A 21,636-nucleotide genomic window follows, 5' to 3' on the forward strand; every position below is an offset into this window, starting at 1 on the left:
AAAGGCCCTCTGACGGGAACCTCTCACTGTCCCGACTTCATTCTCAATGGGCAGTCGTGTATTAATTGTAACACTTGAATTAGAGCTGCTCAAATAGTGGTAAAGGACAGATAGATTTATTCTATACTCACCCTACACCAACCTTCCTTTAATTATTTACTGCTTGCCACTAAATTTATTGGAAGACCTAAATAATCAATATCCAAAGATTTAATTTTTCTTTTTAAAAAAAGCCCAACCCTTCCTTATTTGGTCAATATTCTAAAGTAACTATAGATTAGGTAAATTAGGTAAAATTAGTTAAAAGTAAAAATTTTTTTTTTTTTTTGCATTGTGACATTTGCCTTTTCTAGCCTTTCAATGGAGGGGATGACTCTCATGGAGGTGAAACAGCTAGAAAGCTTTCAGATTATGAAGAAAAGTAAATCATAGGAATACTTCACACATGGGATAAATTCTCCAAGAACTGCTCAAAAAGTGGACAGATGGAATGTCATCATTTGCCCCAATATAGAAATATATCACTCTATAAAAACCTAGTCCCAGTTTTAAGGGTTAATTTTTGATAACAAGCTTTAAGTACCTGCAAATTGTTGGGTGCAATGGATAGAAAGGAAAAAAACAATGAAAAAACAGTCCTTCCTTCTAAGCATTTTGTAGTATTCCAACTGTATGTAATGTATCAACATTGTATCCAATCTGATCTGATAGGTAAAAAAATAATTTAAGAAAGGAGAGAGCTAGAATAACTTTGGGTATTTAAAAAAAGAAAGCATTCTCTCTGAACTGAACTTTTAAGGAAATTACTAAAAGGCAAAGGTGAGGAAGAAGAGTATTCCAGACTAGGAGTATTGACTGGGTAAAGGCCCAGGGAGGAGAGATGGAATGTTGAGTTCTGACACAGCTAGTAGGCTAGTTTGACTAGTTTGTTGTAAAGTAAGTGCCAGACCGAATAAGTCTTATTTTATGCTGGAGGTAATAAAGAACTGCCAAAGACATTTGTTTTATTGGTTGGAAGTAGTGACTTAATCAGACATATGTTTAAAGAAATACTAATTTGTAACTCTGTGGAAGACAGATTGGAGAGGAGAAAGAGACTGGAAGCAAAGAAAATACCCAAAACACTCTTGGGACAGTCCAGGAAAGAGGGAAAAGGAGAGAATGATGTTCAGGTAAAATCTTTAAGACATCTGTTTGACTAGGAAGAGTGCCTGAAAGGAAGAGTCAGGGAGGATTGAGGTTTCAAACCTGGGTAACTAGAATTTGTAGTGCCCTCAACCAAACTGAGAAAATTTGGAGGAAGTGTGAAGTGTGCAGTGAGTACTTTGGGGAATGGCGGGGCCCTGTGTGCAATATTTCAACTGAAGTTGGAAACAACTGGAAGTAATATAAATAAACCAAATAAAGAATTTTAGGAAAGCTTCTGGCCATTTTTATGAAGTAGGGAGACAACAGAGGCCGATTAGTGTGCCATGAAGAACTTTATAAAATGCTCCAAACCAAATCAATATGTTTTGATAATTCAGTTACTTTAGTGCAAATGTGAGCACAGGGGACAATGGTGAGAAATATTTTGGCCATGTGGCTCATGTCTGAGATATAAAAGAGGCCAAAAGCTTAAAGACTACTCAATAGCCTTAACATTTGTAGAGAATGAATACTTTTAAAAAATATATAATCTATTTTTCAGTTCTCAACATTCACTTCCACAAGAATTTGAATTAATACTTTCCTCAAGGAGAATCAGATAATACTTTATGTGGTGAGCCCTTAACACTGTGAGAAAAAATGGAATTAATCTTATACAGGAAATGATTTATTAGTGGTTTAGGAGTCATATCAGAATCAACTTTGTAGTCAGATCATCAATTAGAGCAAGACAGAAAAAAAAAAAGCCTGTACTTTTAACATTTGCTATATCAACAGACTTAAATGAGTTATAAAGGGATAAATGGAGTAAAAAAAAAAGACAAAGATATTGACTTTGATTGGAACCCATTCTTGCAAAAATTTACCCAGTGGAAATCACTGACAACAGGGGGAACAAAAGGGGCCTTTTGACCAACCTATACATACACAACAGTTAGATGGCCAATTCATCCAGTTGCTTCCAAATTATGTCTATTTGGGTCCAGGACTGAATAGAAGGAAGAAATCATTTAGGATTATATTTTAGGAAACCATGTAATACTTTTAATTATTGTAAATTAATACCTAATGCAAAGACCTATCACTTCAATTAAAATGTTCTCTCAGAAGTAATTTACGATTGTGAATCTTGGAACACCATCCAAAAAGTCAGAATTGTGGGTGGCCCAGAGAACAATGGAGAGAAACATGGTGTATACAAGAAGGCTTCAACTTTTTAGTAGTATATGAGATATTGCTCAGTAGATGTGAAAGCATGGGATAAGAAACACATTCAGAACTTTACCAGTACTACTGAGATGTAAAGAAACATACAAAGCAAGGTAGATGGATTGGTAACTGATCTATGAAGAAGAATCACCGAGAATGAAAAAAAGATAGACTATAAGTTACTGAAATTCATGGGATTCATAAATTCACACATTCATGGGATCACATCCACTGAAACAGCAAAATATGGAAGAAATGTTGAATCTTCATTATAAGGAAATTCAAAATATATTTGAACTTTTCAGATGAGAGATCTGAATGATCAACTCTTTAAAATACTAAATCATTTAAACATGATAGTGTCACTAGTTTTTCATGGTAATGTCAAGGTGCACAGATTGCCACTAAGAGAGTTTAACAGGGAAATTCACAAATGAAAGATAGGAAATATATTGCTATTGAAAGAAATAGGAAATAAATATATGAGAATTGGTTTTTACTAGTATACAGTTACAAAAAAAGCATTTAAGTACCTAGTTCAAATGCCTTTGAAATGGAAAACATTATTATTATCCTCTAAATCCAGAGTGTGAAATGTTTTTAGCACAATAGTAATCTCTTGCTCTAAAAGAGAAAAATTTAGCATAATTATAAGGATCTGCATGTTATATCAATTAAGTATAATCTGCGCAGCATAAAAATAGTTCTGTGGAAAACTTTCAAGAAAAATCTATGAAAACCTCATTAATAATGTGTGATTTAAAAGCTCAAACATTTTAACTGAAGACTCAAGTCAACTTGCAATAATTTATGGTTTACTTACCCTCAAAAAACATTATCTTTGTAATAAATGATTTGTACTGTCTGAGACAATGCACAATAGAAACACAGCTTTTCAGTGGCATTAATAGCAGTGTTCTCGCAACATATGAAAGGAGGAGAAAGAATACAATTATGTAGTTCCTATTTGAAGAAAAATTGTAGGGGGGGAAGGTAGAGACATGAAACTTCATGTAAAAACATGTAAGTGAATGCTACCAAAATTTTCAGTCAGTGTAGTACTTAAAGTATTTGAATCACTAAAATCTGTCATTCCGTTACATGTGTTGTTAACAATAAAATTCATCCTATTATGATAGCATTATATGAAGTTAAAAGTAATCATAGAAGCTGAGAGATCACCTTGGCTAACCTCTGATCAGATGAAATAATTCTTTCTAAAATATCCCATCCAGCTTCTGTTTAAATACTTCCAGGGATAGGGATTTTGTGAAGTAACCAATTCCACATTCGTATAGTTCAAATGCTTAGCAAATGCAAATATATGTGTGTGTGTGAGTATGTATTATACATATACATATATTTGTATATCAGGCAGAAATTTGTTTTCTTGCGACTTGAACCCATTAGTCTCAAGTCTGCCTTCTTCCATGGTACAGTCCTTCAGTTATTTGAAGATAGCTATGATGCTCCACCGCTACCCCACCTTTCCCTACCAAGTCTTTTCTAGGCTTCTTCATTTACTCAACCAAGACTTAAGCACCTTTTCTCCCAGGCCAGTTACCATACTGAGAACCACTCTGATTTGTTCCTCTTGAACCATGATACCCAGAATTGGACAAATGCCTCAGAGAATCCTAATCACAGAATCACAGATGTTAGCTTTGGAAGGGACTCCAGCAGCCATCTGGAACAACCTATACACAAAAAGAATTCTCACTGTAACATACTTGACAAATGGTCATTCAGCCTCTACTTGGAGACCTCCAGGGAAGGGAAAATCACCACCTATCAAGGCATTCTGTTCAACCTTTGGAAAACTCTAATACTTAGGAAGTTTTTACTTACCTCAAACCAATGTGTTTCTTTGTAACTTTCACACATGTCCCTCTTGCTATCTTTTCCAACATTAATGTATGTACCCTAAGTGTATAGTTAGAATTGCCCATTTTCAGCCTTGAAAGTAGTTCCCTGTCCCTGAAATTATTCAAGCAGAGGGCCAAGTGACCACTTGTTGAAGGTATCGTTAGAGAGGACCTAAATTTCATGTAGGGAATTAGACTAGAGTACTTCTAAGGTTTCTTCCAGTTCTAGGATTGTATGACAACAGAGTACGTGTGATGGTGGGGCATCCCTAAAGTTACAATATACCTAACTTTCCAAGGGTAGTGGAAGCAAATTGATTATGAAGCACAAGTAAATTTGTTTCAGATCATAAATGCCATGGTAAAGGTATATGTTTCAAACTACTTGTTTACATGCTGGTCACACCCACATCCTCCCTGTACCTTTTGACAGAGAGAGATAGTTCCTGACATAGTACAATGCTTATGGACAAATAATTTTCTTTGTAATAAGTGTTGGAGGTCATTGTCCCCATAATCTTCTCAACTCCTACCAAGTTTGAACCAGCACCATTTCCTGGACCCCAAGCCCAGGTGAGATATCAGTTGAAGAGAACTTCTCTCCTTGTTCAATCTAACTCATGAGCTCTGGCAGGTTACCTTATGTAATTATATTTAATATAAAAACTTTATTCCTTTTGTATTCAAAAAGAAATAAATTATTTTGTCTTTAAGTTTCTTTCGATTATCAGCTTTTTCAAACTTTTAAAAATTATATTTTTAATATAATTAAGGGAGAGTTTTGCTCAGTTTACAATCAAATTTTATATTTTCTTAATTCATTTTCTTTTGCACCCTTTATAAGCACTTGTTATTTTTTTGATAGCACAATGTTAATGGTTTATATTTTAATGTAAAGATATGTTTAATTTTATAAAATTGAAGTAATATTCCTGTTTTACACTTAAAAGGAGGATAATGACTGGAATGGGGAGAGGACTCAAAACAATTTTCGAGCTTTATATGGCATTCTATGCTATGCTAGTATCATCTGTAGAAACCAGGGATGTTTAGCCTAGAGAAGAAAAATCCTTGAGGGTAGGCATAATAACAATCTAAGTATTTGAAGGACTGGCATATGGAAAGATTTACCTTGTTTTGCTTATCCCTAGAGGGTAGAATAAATTTGAGGGGGTGGGAATCAAAGAGAAGTGGATCTTAGGCCCATGTAAGGAAAACTTTCTTATATTTAGAGTGTCTGAAAAGTGTAATTGATTGTCTTGTAAGGTTATGAAGTCATCATCATTGGAAGTCTTCAAGCAGAGGCTGAGCGATCATTTATTTGGGTTGTTATGGAAGAGAATCTTATTTATGCGCAAATTGGACTAGTTTATTTGAGCAGTACTGACTCTGATATCCTTTGAGTCAGTGTATTTTAATATATACTTTAGAAATGATTTTTGGCATAGGTTATTTTTCTTAAATTTTACAAACTAAAAAGAATGCCTTCCCAAGTCTTGGTGCCAAGGGACCCCACCTGATGTTTTTATTTGATATTTCAAAGTAACAAGCAGGTAATATTTGAAGATAAAAATCCTAAAACACCTGAGAAGGGCAACATTGGGGGTGAAAGATCACCGGACTTGGAGTGAGAACACCTGAGTTTGAATCTTTCCTTCAGTTATAGGAGAATGGAAAGTCACAATTTCTTGTCTCAGTTTCCTTATAGATAAAATGAGTATAACAGGAAAGTGTTTTATCAGTCTCAAAGCATAATATAAATGTGAGTTTACAAACATTGCTAGACTGATAGTCTCTACCTTAGTCACAGGCTCTTGTAAAGGATGATTTTAGAGTTTTGTTAGTTGTGTTCAAGACAAGTTCATTCAGGCAAGACCTCAAAATCTTCAAGATACTTTCTAAGCCTATCTCTGAAACTCAGTTATTCAACTTGATTCATATGTTTCTGATCATTCTACTAAGGGAAGTGGGAAAAGAATGGGCGGTGAAAGAAGTTAAAGAAGAGTACCCTTGACAACATCTTCTTTTCTTCCTACCACTTGAGTAGCACCATTCATTGATCTGCTTTTCAAAAAAATTAACAAATATTAAAGAAACCCTTTCTGAAGTTTGTGTTTATTAGCCTCAAATTCTAGCCATGATGCCTAACCCAGACTTATTCTATTTCTTAAAGTTTTGAAATTATACATCATTGTTATCATCATTATTACTTAATACATAGATAATTTCTATTATTTACCAGACTCTGTGAATACAAAGAAGAATATCATGGGGTTCCTGCTCTGAAAGAGTTAAAAAGATAAGGATATAATATGCATATAAGCATATAAATAATAAAAGGTAATATGAGCTGAGTGCCAAAAGGAGTAGCACAGGAGTACCGCAATAAGTATGACAAGTTTAGAGCGTGGTAAGCTTCACTTAGCAAGCAGGTCTTGAGTTGGACCTTGAAGAAAAGATAGGATTTAAATGAGTCAGGAAAAGGGGATCGTATGATTTATAGCTCAAAGGGACCAATAGAGATCATGTAACCTAGCTACCTCATTTGAAGAAACTATGATCCAGCACTGTAGAGTGATTTGCCCAAGTTCATACTAGTAATTATTAAGAGCCAGGACTCTGCTCCCAATTCAGTATTTGTTTTAACTATTCAACAATTTTACATGGCAGGATAATGAAAGCAAAAAGCATGGAGATAGGACAGGTATATTGGGTAAGCCTCTTTGGGTGAAGTGGAGGGTTCCTGTAGGAATCATAGATGCAATTTGAAGGAATCTTAAAAGTTTTACATGTGAGGGAAACGGGCCCCAGATATTAAATGACTTGCTTGTGGTCACTCAGGAAAGTAATTAGAAGCAACATGATTTGAATCCAGGTTGTTTAAATTTAAATCCAACCTTCTTTACATTGTGGTGCTCTACCTCACAAGAGGAGGACTGAAAAATAAGGGTTGAGAAGTAGATAGATACCAAAACATGAAGGATTTAAATGGTAATAATAATCTTAGGCTTGTAGCAGAATTAGGAGATGGTGAGGCAATAGCCAAGCAATCCTGGGTGATATTGTGAAAAAATTGAAAAGCAAGTATAAGCTACTCATTGAAGAAATTTGGCAGTGAAAAGGGAAGAGAGAGGAAATCAAAACTGATGCTTTTCTGGAAAGTTATTTATAAATCAACAGGAATAATAAATTTAATTCTGGGCAGAGTTTCAAAAAATGAACAGTACAAATATACAGCACCACTTAGCAATAGTTCATGTGAAACTGCTATTTTAGAATTGCAGATTCAATATGTTTGAGTATAATTGGCTGCCCTTAATATTAATGAATCCCATTCTATATTGATCAAGTATGAAGTTCAACAACAAGGGAGGTAATGGTCCTGGTTCCTGGTCGTGGCAATGTTATATTCAGTCTGAGTTACACACTTTAGAAAGGATATTAACAAATCAGAGCATTTCTGAACAAAGATCTCCAGGAAGGCAGGGTATCTAGAAATTATGTTACATAAGAAATGCTCGAAGGAACTAATAATATGTGACTGTCAGAAGAGAAAACCTTTGGAGTGGAGAGAGAGAAGGGAACATGATAGCTGTCTTTAGATATTTAAAGGGTTGCTGTGGGAAAGAAAACAATTGCACTTATCCATTGGAGCTCCAAAGGATAGAAGTAAGAGATAGAGAAGGGCAGCGAGCATGACTCTGGAGTCTGAGGACCTCAGTTCAAATCCCAACCTCTGAGGCTTACTACCTGTGCATCCCTGGACAAATCACTTAACATTCCTGGGCCTCAGTTTCTTTAATTGTGAGGGTAGCTAGGTGGTACAGTGGATATAGCACCAGTGCAGGAGGCAGGAGGACCGGAGTTCAAATCTCACCTCAGACACTTGACACTTGCTAGCTGTGTGACCTTGGGCAAGTCATTTAACCCCAGTTGTCTCATCCTGGGTCATCTCCAGTCATCCTGTTGAACATCTGGTCACTGGATTCAGATGATTGCAGAAGTGAGGCTGGTGACCTGCACAGCCCTTCCTCACTCAAAGCAAAGTCAAGTGCAAGTCATGTCATTATTTCTCTGATGGCATGGTGTTCTTTGGCAATGAAGGATGAACACACACATTCTTTAATTGTAAAATGAAGGGATTAGACTAAATTACTTCTCAGATCTCTTGACGGTCTTGATCTATGTTCCTAAATTACAAATGAATAAAATTTCAGTTCCATGTAAGAATTTGGTGGAACAGTCAAAAAATAGAATGAGTTACCTTGTGAGGAAGTAAGTTAATTATTACTGATAGTGTTGAAGCATAAATTATATGACTACTTGAAAAGGATGCTTTTAGAAGGGATTCCTGTAGTAAAAGAATGGACTATAGGATCTCTAATGCCACTTCCAACCTAGGATTTTATGGTAAGTTAGAGGAATATTGAAGTTAAGTGAAGACTTTTGTAAGATAGGAGAGACTTAGACATATTTGTTGAAGTCATTGGAGAGGAAAAATTAAAAATGAAACAGTGAGAGCAGATAATTTATATATTAAGGTTACATAGATCAAATGAAATTATATTTGGAAAAAATCTTTTAGCACAGTTCCTAACACACAGTAGGCTCTATGCAAATTCTTATTCCCTTTTCCTTCCCTCTACAGGAGCCAGGATGGGATGGAATGGGATGGGATTAAGGACAAAGGTGGAAAGAGAAATAGTACTTTCTTTGAAATAGGAAAGTAGATGAGTTAGGTAAAAAAAAAGGATATTTTTAAGTGTACTAAGAATTCTTTATACAGAAATATGTGTCACTTAAATGTCTCTTACTATAAATACATAAAATAAAATAACTTTTGAATAATAAATGAGAGCCTGAAAAGTTGTATTCAAATCAAAACTTTTTTAATCCAGGTCAAATCTTGGGACAGTGCATAAGAAAAGCAAAGAAATCTTATAAATCTTATAAAAATTCATTTTTATATATTTATATTTTGTTTGCTTAAAACAAAGCACACTTCTGTGAGGCTGAAGTATGTCATAGTCCTGAAAAAGATGAACACTAACTAAATAAGATACTTAGAAAAAAACTGTAGAAAACCATTTTTACCTGAGAAGGGGATAGACTTGCTTATGTCCATTATTAATAATGACAGCAAATTAAAATTAATTTAAATTCCTCAGAGTAAAATTAGTGCATTATATATTCTCTTGTTAAATTATGTAAGATTATATTAATTATGTATTGTGTAATAACCAATTAATGCAGTAATAAGATGCTAAGAAATATATCAAAACCTAGTATGACACCACAGTATAGCAGTTTATAACTGGAAGAGACCTTAAATGTCAGTTAGTCTCATCTCCATTTTACAAATGAGAGAGAACCTGAGTACCAGAGAAAGATGAACTGGTCTACCCAAGGTCAAATAGCTGATTTCCTGACTCCAAATCCAGTGCTTTTTCCATCATACCAAACTGTTTTTAATGCATTCTATTGGTTTTTAAATATACTTTAAATTGTTTTCATTGTTCTTCTATCTCCCATACCCCCTTACCACAACATTTTGCACATTTAAGCATAGGAGTCTGGTTCTATGATATCACGAGTATAGGGAAGTCACAGAGAGAAAATCTCCTCCGTTGTTACATATCAACAACTTACTCTGCTTAAAGTGGTGGTTCTCAAACCATTTTTTCTCCTGCTCCAGTATCTATTGCTGTGAGGAATGATGGTATGTTGAATGGGTGGGTAATTTAAGTATTGTGTCACTGTATGGCATCACAGCTCCTCAGGGTGGGTGAGATAAAAAACACGAGAAGCTATATATACTTACCTATTGTAGCTAAAATAATAAAGGATTGCTATGGAAAGCACTCCTTTTGAATAGGAGTGTAGATAGAGGAGGCAGCTAGGTGACACAGTGGATAGAGAGCAATGGGTTTAGAATCAGGAAGACTTCCTCATGAGTTCAAATCTGGCATCAGATACTTCCTAACTCTGTGACCTTGGGCAAGTCACTAAATCCCACTTGCCTTAGTTCTTCGTCTGTAAAATGAGGTGGGGAAGGAAATGGCAAACCACTTGAGTATCTTTGGTGAGAAAATCCCAAATGGGGTTATGGAGAGCTGCAAACAACTGAACAACAACAACAAAAATGGATAGGGTGATGTTTTAAAATTATACGGCGAGGTGTGTCTGTGTGATTTTGTAGAAACAAAGGGGAAGAATGTACTCATAAAACATAAAGGGTAATAACTATCTCTGGGTCACAGTTTTTCTATCTCCAAATCAGGCATGTTGAATAGAATGATCTTTAAGTTTCCCTCCAAATGATAAATTTTGGTTTTTTTCCAAGACAGTTCTCCCAAAAAGCTTAATTCTTACTCAGAGGAATATCAGATGAACTATATAAACAGTGTATCATCTGAAATTTTTTCCTTGCTCTTAAGCAAAATGTTAATTGATTTTTAAGAAAAGCAAAAGAAATACCAATTACCAATTCACTAAATGGAGGGAAATCAAGGCATTTTTGTTTCTATCCCCTCAGCAGGCAGATGTACAGGGACAGCTCCAGGAATCAGGAGTAGGGCTCAATAATGTCAGGGGTTGATGCTCAGCAACAATGGAGGCTTTGAGCCATTCATTTTTCTTTCTCTTGATGTAATAAATTCCTTACTGGGACCCAATGCAATTAAAGTGAAGAGGGCCATCTCCAGGGAACCAAGCACATTTCGTCGAATAGGTTCATTGCCACATAAATTATAAAAAACAAAGACTCTAATCAGTCACTTCTGGGAGGAGCTTCAACTTCAGGAGATTAATTTGGGAAATCATCTGCTCTTGTAAATGACATCCTAGATTTGCATATGAGTTGATGCATACATTTTAAAAAGTAATAAAGAGTTCTCTCTTCTTTAGTAGAATCAGGTACACAATGCTACTAAAAAAACTATGAAAGTCATTTTACAGTTCTGCAGTTTATTCTTCTGCAAAATGAAACAACTGGACTTTTCAACGAATTCCAGGGCTGTTTCTACAATTGCTTTTTGAACATTTCTACCTGAATGTCCTGGGACATCTTAAACTCAACATGTTGAAAATGGAACTCATCCTCTTCTCCATTCTGTAGACTTTCCCACCTTCCTGAAGTCTGCTGCTATTTGCTAGTTGTTAAATACTGTTGCTCCATCAAAACTTCAGATATCTGATCTCTCTCCTTTACCCTCACCACGTCCAAATTAGTTGCCAAGTCATTAAGAGTCTGCTTCCACACATTTCTCTCATTTCTGCCTTTCTCTCCATTCACAGTCACTCCTCTAGATCAAGTCCTTTTCATCTTTTATCTAGACTACTATAATAGAATCCTACTGCTCCTCTTCATTCTCCTCACAGCTTCCAAATCAGTCTTCCATCTACACAAGTAGGATCACATCACTCCTTTGCCCAATCATTAAGTTTCACAGGATCATACAGCTGAATGGAACCCTTCATTGTATGGATGAGAAACTGGGAGCCAAAGAGAGAAAAATTTTTCTCCCCATTGCTTCAATAGTAGGCACACATAGGAGGATTTTTAATAAATCTTTGTTGCAATGAATTGACTAGATGATCTCTATGGTTCCTAGCGACTCTACCATTTTCTGTTCTATGATTGTAAGGTCCCTTTAAGACTTGATATCATGTATTGGTTGATTTTTCTGGATTTTCCCCCTCTTTTTATTTTTATTCTTTGTCATCAGAGATAGTTCCTTGGTGAGGGAGATGAGGTACATATATTGGGAAATACAGGTAATATAAAAACAGAAGATAAGGCAGCTAAGTGGCACAATGGGTACAGAGCCAGACCTGGAGTTAAGAAGACTCATATTCCTGAGTTCAAATCTGGTCATGGATACTTAGTTGCTTTGTGTTCCTGGGCAGGTCATTTACCCCAGTTTGCCTCAGTTTCTTCAACTGTAAAATGATCTGGAGAAAGAAATGACAAAGCACTCCAGAATCTTTGCCAAGAAAACTCCAAACAGGATCATGAAAAGTTGGACATAACTGAAAAATGACTAAAAAACCCCCCAAAGATATCAATTTTTAATCCCTCCTATGCTCTCTAATTCTAAGGTTTTGACAGCTCTGATGCTCTATGTTTCAAGGATTCTAAAGTCCCTTCCAGCTCTGATATTCATAGGATCATAGATCTAGACTTGGAAGGGAACTCATAAATCTATCTAGTACAATACACCCATTTCACATATAAGGAAAGTGAAAGTCCTTTGAGGAATTCCAAAGTGACCTGCTGAAGGTCACACAGGTAATAAGTGTCAGATGCAGGTTCTGATCCTAAACCAATCTGTTCATTTCAAATTCAGTTCTCTTTCTGTTCTCCTATGATTCTGAGATTTTCTCCTCTCACTCCCTCCTTAAAATAGTTTGGCAATCTTTTTCCTCACAATGATAAACACAGTGAGTTCTCCGTAAGAACAGGATTCTAATTGAATGTACCAGATGCCTTTATGAAGCAAGTGACAGGTAGGAACTTGCTTCCCAACTCCATCCATAAAAGTAGTCTTGTAATGGTGGTATACTAGATTTATTTAGGGGTCAAGACTTTTAAAGGGACTGGTCCTAGAGAGGAGAGGCCACAGACAGGAAAAGCTATATGCAGGGCTTCCATTGTTTTCAGTCAGTCCTCTGCATAAGAAAGGCTTCAAGGCAAATATTTTCATTCATAACCAAGAAGAAATAGTTGTAGAGCATTTCCATGTTTCTAAGATCTCTCAGGTCTTCAGAAGCAGGGAATTTGTTATTCATCTTTATATACCACTTCCTCATACAAGACCTTGCACATGGCACAGTATCATAGATTTAGAGTTCAAGGAACCTGAGAGGTTCAGCCCCTTCATTTAATAGATGATAAAACCAAGGCCCAGAGAGGATAAGCAATTTGCCTCAGGTTACCCAAGTATTAAGTGGTAGAGGTAAAATATAAACCCAAATCCAGCACTCTTTCTACTATACCACACTGCCTCTTTAGGTGCAAAATGTTTGCTGAATTGAAAATTAATGGGGCATTAAATATTTTATTCCTATAGTGGCCTGCGAAGGAGTAGGCAATAGATATAGATATATACACATATATATGTAAAGATATACACACATACATATATACAAAAATATCTATAAGTATAAGTAAATATATACAAAATAATTTCAGGAGGAGAAGAGGACTAATATGTACAGAGCAGGAAAGGGCTTATGTAGGAGTTTGCACTTGAGCTGAACCTTGGAGGGAACAATGACAGTAATACATTCCAGGCACAGGGTACAATTATGCATGAAAGTAGGAGATAGAATGTCATGTACAGTGAACAGCAAGTAAACTAGTTTAACTGAAATGTAAAGTCAAGGGGAAGGGAAGGGGGAAAATATTAAATAATTTTAGCAAGGTAGGGTGCAGCTAGTTTGCAAAAGGCATTCAATGCCAATTAAGGGTAATAATTTATTCTAGAGGCGATAGGCAGTCATTGAAGCAACTTGAATAGGAAACTAACGTGATCAAACATATTTTAGGAATATAAATTTGGTAGCTCTGTGGAGGACTGATTCAGGCAGAAAGATACTGCAAGCAGGAAGACCAATTTTGAAGCCACTGCAACCACTAGTCAAGCAGTGGAGAGAGAATATATTAGAGAACATATATGGATACAGTGGTGTCCAAGTAGTAGAGAAAAGGGAAGGGACTTAGATGTTATGGATGTGGAATCAACCACACCCGGCCATTAATTGAATTAAGGCAAGAAGGGCTGTTAAGAGTCAGGGATGAATCCAAGATTGAAAATGTGTGTAACTAGAAGGATGGTGGTAGCCTTGAGGGAAACAGGGACTAAGGAAGAAAGGAGTAAAGAAGTGCCTGTGTGTGTGTTTAAGGGGAAAGTGAAGACTTTAAGTTCCATTTTGAGTTGTTTGAGTTGCATATGGGATACTCAGGCAAAGCTATGTAGTAGGCAATCAGTGATATAAGATGAGATCAGAAGAGAGATACAGTTAGACATGTAAATGTGGAAGCCATATGCTTAGAGCTGGTAATAGGACCCATGGGAACTGATGAAATTATCAAGGAGGGGCTTACAAGGAGAAAAGATAGACTCCTTTGGTATACCTATTTTTAGGGGAAATATGCTCCACGTAAAAATTGAATAATGATTTAGCAAAGGAGACTTAAGGAGTGGTCAAAGATTGGAGGAGAATCAAAGAAAGATTGTTGTCATGAAAATCAAGGGAGCAGAAAGTATCAGAACAGCTTTGAGGCTTTACCTTATAACTATTAAATTGGAAAATATGACTAAAGGCAGAAATAGCCAACAAGGAAGAAGCTTTGAGAAGTCAACCACATTAATATACTGTTAGAGCAGTAGATTGGTTTAAGCATTCTGGAAAACTATTTGGAATTATAAGAGAAAAATAACTAAACCGTTCACACCCATTGAACTAAAGATCTCACTCCTAAACATATATCCTAAGGATATCGTCAAGTCAACAAGCATTTATTAAGCATTTACTTACTATGTGTCAGGAACTAAGCTAAGTGTTAGGAATATAAAGAAAGGCAAAAGCAATCCCTACCCTCAAGGACCTTATACTCTACTGAGGGAAGAAAACATACAAACAGTGATGTACATTCAAGATTTATACAGGGTTAAATAGGTAATTTCAGACAAAAGGAGGATGGACAACAAAAAGTCAAATAGAGGGAGCCACTGGAGTTTATTAATGGGGGTTCTGGGGAAATGATCAGACCTGTGCTGTAGGAAAATCTCTGACAGCTAAGAAGAGATTAGAGTGGAGTAGAGAGATACTTGAGGCAAGGAGATTAACCAACAGGCTACTGCAATAATTCTGGCTGGAGGTAATGAAGACCTACATCAGGGAGGCAGCTATGTCAAAGGAGAAAAAGGGATGTTTATGAGAGATTTTGCAAAGGTACACTCAAGAGGACTTAGTAACAGATTAGATGTGTAGGGTAAATGGGAGTAAGGAATTCTGGATGACCCCTAGGTTGCCTAATTAGGTGATGGGAAGATGGCAGTGCCATAGATAGTATTTAAGAAGTTTAGAAGAAGAGGAGATTTTAGAGGAAATAATAATACCTAGAATTTATATGGTGTTTTAATGTTTGCAAAGTGTTTTACAAATATCAACTCATTTTATCCTGTCAAATGGGTGTTATTATTACCCCCTTTTACAGATTAGGAAGCAGAGGCTAAGATAGGTTAAGTAACATACATAGGGTCACATAGCTAATAAGTATCTGAGGTTGGATTTTGACTCAAGTCTTCTGACTGGAGGTTCAGTGATCTATGTTCTGTGAAACCTAACTGATAATGAGTTCAGTTTTGAACATGTGGAGTTTAAGATATCTACAGGATATCTAATTCATGATGGCTAATAGGCAATTTGATATGTAAGTCTGAATGTCAGCAGTTAAGGCTGAATAAGTAAATCTGAGAACCAGCTGCATATAGAGAACAATTGAATCCATGTGAGCTCTTGAGATCACCAATCAAGATAGTATAGAGGGAGAAGAGAAGAGAGCCCAGGACAGAACCTTCAGAGATACCTAAGGTTGGGTTAACTGCAGAAAGAATAGTGAAAGATGATAGATAAATAGATAGGTAGGTAGATAGATAGATAGACAGATAGATAGATAGATAGATAGATAGATAGATAGATAGATAGATAGATAGATAGATAGATAGATAGATAGATAGATAGGTAGGTAGGTAGGTAGGTAGGTAGGTAGGTAGATAGATAGATAGATAGATAGATAGATAGATAGATAGATAGATAGATAGATAGATAGATAGATAGGAAAATATCCACAGCAGTACTTTTAGTTGTAGAAAAAAAAGCCCCAAAACAAAAAACTAGAAACAAAGTGGGGAAAGGCCAAATAAATTGTGGCACATGAATGTAATAGAAGCCTTGATGAATATGAGCAGTAGTTCATATGCCGCAGGTTAAAAACAACCTCCTCATTTTTCAGAAAGTAAATAAAAACCTAAGAAGGTGAAGCAACTTGCCCAGGTTCACACAATTATCACAATATATCTTGCCATTTGAATTCAATTCAATTCCACACACATTTGTTAAACACCATCTATTAAGGCACTGTATCACATGGTAGTGATCAAAATATGAAAAATAAAAACAATAATAATTTTCAAAGCATTTTAAAAAGATTATATCACTTGATCTTCACTACAAACCTGTAAGAGAAGTGCTGTTATTATCCCCATTTTACACATATGGAAATAGCCCAAGAGAGGTGAAGCACCTTGCCCAGGGTCACACCACTGGTGAATGTATAAGGCAGAATTAGAACTCAGTTCTTTCCAACTCCAAGTCTAGCATTCTATCTGCTATGCCATTGAGCTGCCTAAAAGCATATTCCTTGTCCTCAAAGAGCTAAAAACTTAACGGGAGAACAAAACAGGGATCCAAATAAGCATCATACAAGGTGGAGTGAGATAGAGGCAAATGAAAGCCATAGAAATTGCTCAAAAAATTTTGAGGATTGAAGGAGGACTTTGGGGAACAGAGAAAGTTTCATGAAAGAGTTGCCACTTGAGCTGGGATTTGAAGAAAGAAATAGTTTTCAACAGGTTAAGAGATAAGAGTCCTGGGCATGGAACTAGTGAAAAGAGGTAGGAGAGGGCAAGACTACATATGGAAATGGCTGATTATCCTATTTAGTTGGAAGGTAATACATGACTGGGTATAGTGAGAAATAAGACTGGAAAGCTATGTCTAAATTTTGAGAGGTTAGGAGGTAGAATTTACGGGGAGGAAGAAGGCAATGATAAAAATATTAGTATTTTAAAAATATTTGTCAGAACCAAAAGAGAGGGGAGAGAGATTGACACCAATTTAACTATGTATCTGCCTATATAACATAAAAAACAATTTGATGTGAGGATAAAACAAAACAGAAAGATCTAGTGCCTACCAGATGATGTGGAAAAGAGAAGATTCCTATGGGTCAGTGCTTAGTTATAGTCTGATTTAAGATCTGAGTATTCTGCTTCCTCTCAGTCTTTTTTCCCCTGTCAAATTGCACTCAACAAAATGAATTCATTGATTTAACTAACAGACCGCCAATTATATTGACTTACACGTTGGTCTATAGAAACTAAATGGGATGAGTTCTCACTCTCTAAACTCTACATTGTTAGTTGAAAGTAGGAGTCCTTAACCTTTTTTGTCATGGAACTCTTTGTCAGACTAGTGAAATCTATGGATCCCTTCTCAGAATAACATTTTTAAATGCATAAAATAAAATAGTTAATGTTAAAAAGGAAATCAATTATATTGAAATATATAGTTATCAAAATAAATAAAATAAATAAATAAAACCAAATTCACCAACCCCCTGAGACCTTTCTGTAGACCCCAGCTTAAGAACTTCTGGCAAAAAAAGAACTAGAGCTCCTTTTTGCCATCAGAAATGTAGACATGGCTCAAGGGAAGGAGTTTGAGGCCTTTAAAAAGGGGTCATTGGCCAAAGATCAAAGAAGGTGGGCAAATTATAGCCCTAAAGAAGCACTGGATTATCCAGCACCAGAAACTAAAGAAAGACTTAGAATCAAGATCTGAGAATATTGGGCATGAAGTTTTGATGAAAGCCAGAACCACCATGCTCTAGAAACTAGCTCTGCTAAAAACTACTGAGAATGGAGCCAAGAAAATGGAATCTGGTTGTTCCATCAAGACTTGACCTTGACGGGAGGCAAGAGACAGAAGGGAGAAGCTCTAGATCCTTAGGATAAAGTCCAAATCTTGCTTGGTTTCCTGGTCCTATAGCCTTGAAACTTCTGATACCCCAAGTCTATTTGTGGATATACATGTGGTAAGAACTTTTATTAAAGGAAAAGAGATAGGCTTCTCCTTGGCCATGACATACTTCCGCTTTTTCATCACATGGATTACTAGCTCTCAGGCCTTAGCCTGACCAAATTGGAACATCTGAAACCTACAACTTTTCAAATCCCTTGAAGAGTGCAAAAGGAAAAGGAGGACCAAAAGGATTAGAAGTCTTGTAAGGGAGGAGAGAACACTCCCTGACTGTGGCCTGCTAATAATACCTACAGTAGCTGCAGATGTCACTTCTCTCCCCTTGATGAGCCAAACATCCTCTATTTAATTTTAAGAGAGATAGTCAGTGAGAGACACAAAATGAGACAGAGACAAAGAGCTAAAAGGGTAGCATAGTCCAGTCAAAAGAGCACCCATCTAAGAGTCAGATTTTTAGTTCTACCTCCATCAGTATGTAAGTATGGGACTTAGGCCAAGTTATTCAACCTATGTAATAATAAGGACCCTCAAAATTCCTCCTCAGATACTTCAACATGGCAGGAAAGTGACTATACTTTCAAAGACTGGCAATGTAGCTTGAGCTCTGGCAGGTCCTACCAAGTTGGAAAGGTTTGGGGAATGAGTGGCCCAAAAATGTCCTCTTGAAGCAGCCTATTCCAATCTTGGAAATCTGAAACTGATGACTACTTTTTCCTGATATCAAACTTAAATTTGCCTTTAAGCAACATTCTCCCATTGCTCCTAGTTCTGGCTGTTTTGGCCAAATAGAATAAATTTAATTCTTCTTCTATATGACAACCCTTCAAGTACATCTCCCCCAGATTTTCTTTTCTAAGCTAAACAACGCCAGTTCCTTCAACCAATCTTTCTATGGCATTTACCAAGGCCCTTTACCATCTTGTTTGTGCCCCTCTGGATGATTTCTATTTCATCAATGTCTTTCCTAAACTGCGATGCACAGAACTGAACACAATGCTCCAGATGGGGTCTGACCAGAGCAGAGTACAGAGGCACTATTGCCTCTTTATTCCTAGAAGCAAAGAATCTTTTAATGCTGCCCGAAATCACATTGGCTTCTTTGGCTGCCACATTACACTGCTGATTCACATTGGGACTGAATAGCCTTTTGTCTTCATTTCACACTGGGGAGGAGGCATTTAAGGAGGAGAAGATTCAATAGCTACTCACAGACCTCAACTCAAAAAGGGGTGTACTTAGAGAATCTTGAAGATCAGCAGAAAGTTGGGGAGAGAGAGATAAATGCTACCAATCCTCCCCCTTCCCCTTCAATTAGTGGGAGCCACAGGCCCATTGAAGGCTTGTGGTGTAGGACTTCTGCAAGAGGAACCTTCATACTACGAACTGTCAGTGACTGGAAATTTACATACATCTTTGGGATTAATGTTTTTCCAATCAAGGATTTCTGTTTTGTTTTCTTCCTTTCTACACCACTTATTTTTATGATATTGTAAATGATACCTATACAAGCAGAGAATCAACCTTAGTACATTGTAAATATCTTGCAAATGTTGCCCCTTGTTTCCTGGGTGGTGGCTACTGTGAAAGCAGTAGACTACTACAACAGGAAAGCATGAGAATTTTCCAAAGTATGCTTGAGTCCTTTGTGTCATGGGAGGCTCAGACAGAAGGATTATATTAACTCCCATTTATATAGGATTATGGGCAGCTAAGTGGTGCAGTAGATAGAGTGCCAGTCCTGGAATCATAAAGACTCATCTTCATCAGCACAAAGCCAACCTCAGATACTACTACTTGTGTAACATTGGGTAAGTCACTTAACCCTGTTTGCCTCAGTTTCCTCATCTGAAAAAAGAGCTGGAGAAGGAAATTGGAAACCACTGCAGTATCTTTGCTAAGAAAACTCTAGATGGGGTAACAAGGAGTTGAACATAACTGAAATGACTTGACAACATATAGGATTACGGAATTTTAAGCTGGAACTTTAAAAATCATCTAATTCAAAACATTTTACAGATGAAAAAACTGGGAGGTAGGGATGTAATGGAAAGAGAATTAGATTGGAGGTCAGAGGAACTAGGTTTGAATCTTGGATCTAACACATACCAGCTGTGTGACCTTGGATAAGTAACTTTGCCTCTCTAGAGCTTACTTATCTCCTCTGTAAAATCAGGAAAGATGAATTATATTATCTCTAAAGATTTTCCTAGTTCTCAAACCTGTGAAATTCTGGTCTGTGAAATAATTCAGCTAAGGTAAATAAGTAGTATGTAGCAGTGCTGAGATTTGAAACAAAGAGATTTTGGTCTGCAGTCTTGTGTCACCACCCCTCTCCCCACACCCTTACCCCTCCTATACTATGCTACCTCCTAAAGCACTTAAAGGTTTACAAAACATTGCTTGGACTTGAATCGCTGCATCATATTGTTTCTCAACATAAATGTTGATATTTTTCAGACATGTCCCAACTCTTTTGGACTATACTGTCCATTTTCTTGGCAGAGACAGTGGAGTAAACCACTTCCTTCTCCAGTGAATAAGGCAAACAGAGGGTAAGAGACTTGCCCAGGATCACAGCTAGAAAGCATCTGAGGCCTTCTTGTCAGTCTTCCTGACTCCTGGCCCAGCGTTCAAACCATTAATCCCTCTAGCTGTCTTTCTTTTCTACGGATATAAAAACTTAATTTGAGGATTTAAAACAATAATCCTACCTCAAATACTTACTAGCTCTGCGACCCTTGGAAAGTCATTTAATGTTTGTCTGTCTCACTTTCCTCACCTATAAATGGGGATAATAATAGTACCTACTCTTCAGGTTTGTTAGGAGGATGAAATGAGTCAATATATGCAAAGCGCTTTGCAAACCTTACATAAATGTCACCTATTATCTATCACTTTTAAAAACACTTAAACTGAGTTAGAAAACTTTAAGTAAAATTCTTAACATTTTATACGAATTTGGACAGATTCCATCTAACAGTTTGTATCTGGGCCAGCCCCAATATGGTTCCTTACATTTTCCTTTTCCCTATCACCCAGCAATCCAGAAAGGCTGATTTCACCCTCCCACATGGCTTTGGCACTGCATGCAAAAGAAGAGAAAACTGAATGTCAACCTCTCCTTGGCTCTTATGGAATGGAATTTTCTTGGAAGCTTTGAGAAGAATTCCTTTACAAAGAAGAACTTTAACCTTTGCAAAATGCAACACAGGGTCACCAAGAACTTGCCTTGGTGGCAAAATAGGAGTAGACATCTGCTCATTTGTCCATCGTGCCCTGAGAACAAATGGCATTCCTGCTAAAACTCTGTGCAGAATATGTTTACTCCAGAAATGGCTTAAAACTGCCATTTTTTGCTTCTGGTTTGCATAAATATGAAGATACAAAAAGTGTAAAGGAGGCTGGAGAGGGAAAATGGATAAGCAGAAGCGAGAGAGGAACAGAATCCTAGGAGCTGTTTGCTCACTCAAAAGCAGACATATTTTTGTTTTAGCTGCATTTACATAATGCCAAAACAACCAGTTCAACTGATCAAGAAGTAGCATGGAGTACTGGATATTGCGCTTGATTGTGAACAAGTCAC

The 21,636-nt window shown here is 36.6% G+C and overlaps 1 protein-coding gene across 3 annotated transcripts in view; it reads right to left on the reverse strand.

The window, feature by feature from the left end:
- Positions 1-21,636, reverse strand: part of EML1 (EMAP like 1) — a 303,648-nt gene that overhangs the window by 215,388 nt on the left and 66,624 nt on the right. Inside the window, exon 1 of one of the 3 annotated variants that reach the window (XM_072630253.1) lies at positions 8,101-8,994. The exons of the other annotated variants lie outside the window; for them this stretch is intronic. The gene's annotated coding sequence lies outside the window, so the exon portion shown is untranslated. Of the gene's footprint in view, positions 1-8,100; positions 8,995-21,636 lie in introns of those variants that run through there. 3 annotated transcript variants of the gene reach the window in all.

This window comes from Notamacropus eugenii, chromosome 1 (genome assembly GCF_028372415.1).
Source record: "Notamacropus eugenii isolate mMacEug1 chromosome 1, mMacEug1.pri_v2, whole genome shotgun sequence".
NCBI lineage: Eukaryota > Metazoa > Chordata > Mammalia > Diprotodontia > Macropodidae > Notamacropus > Notamacropus eugenii.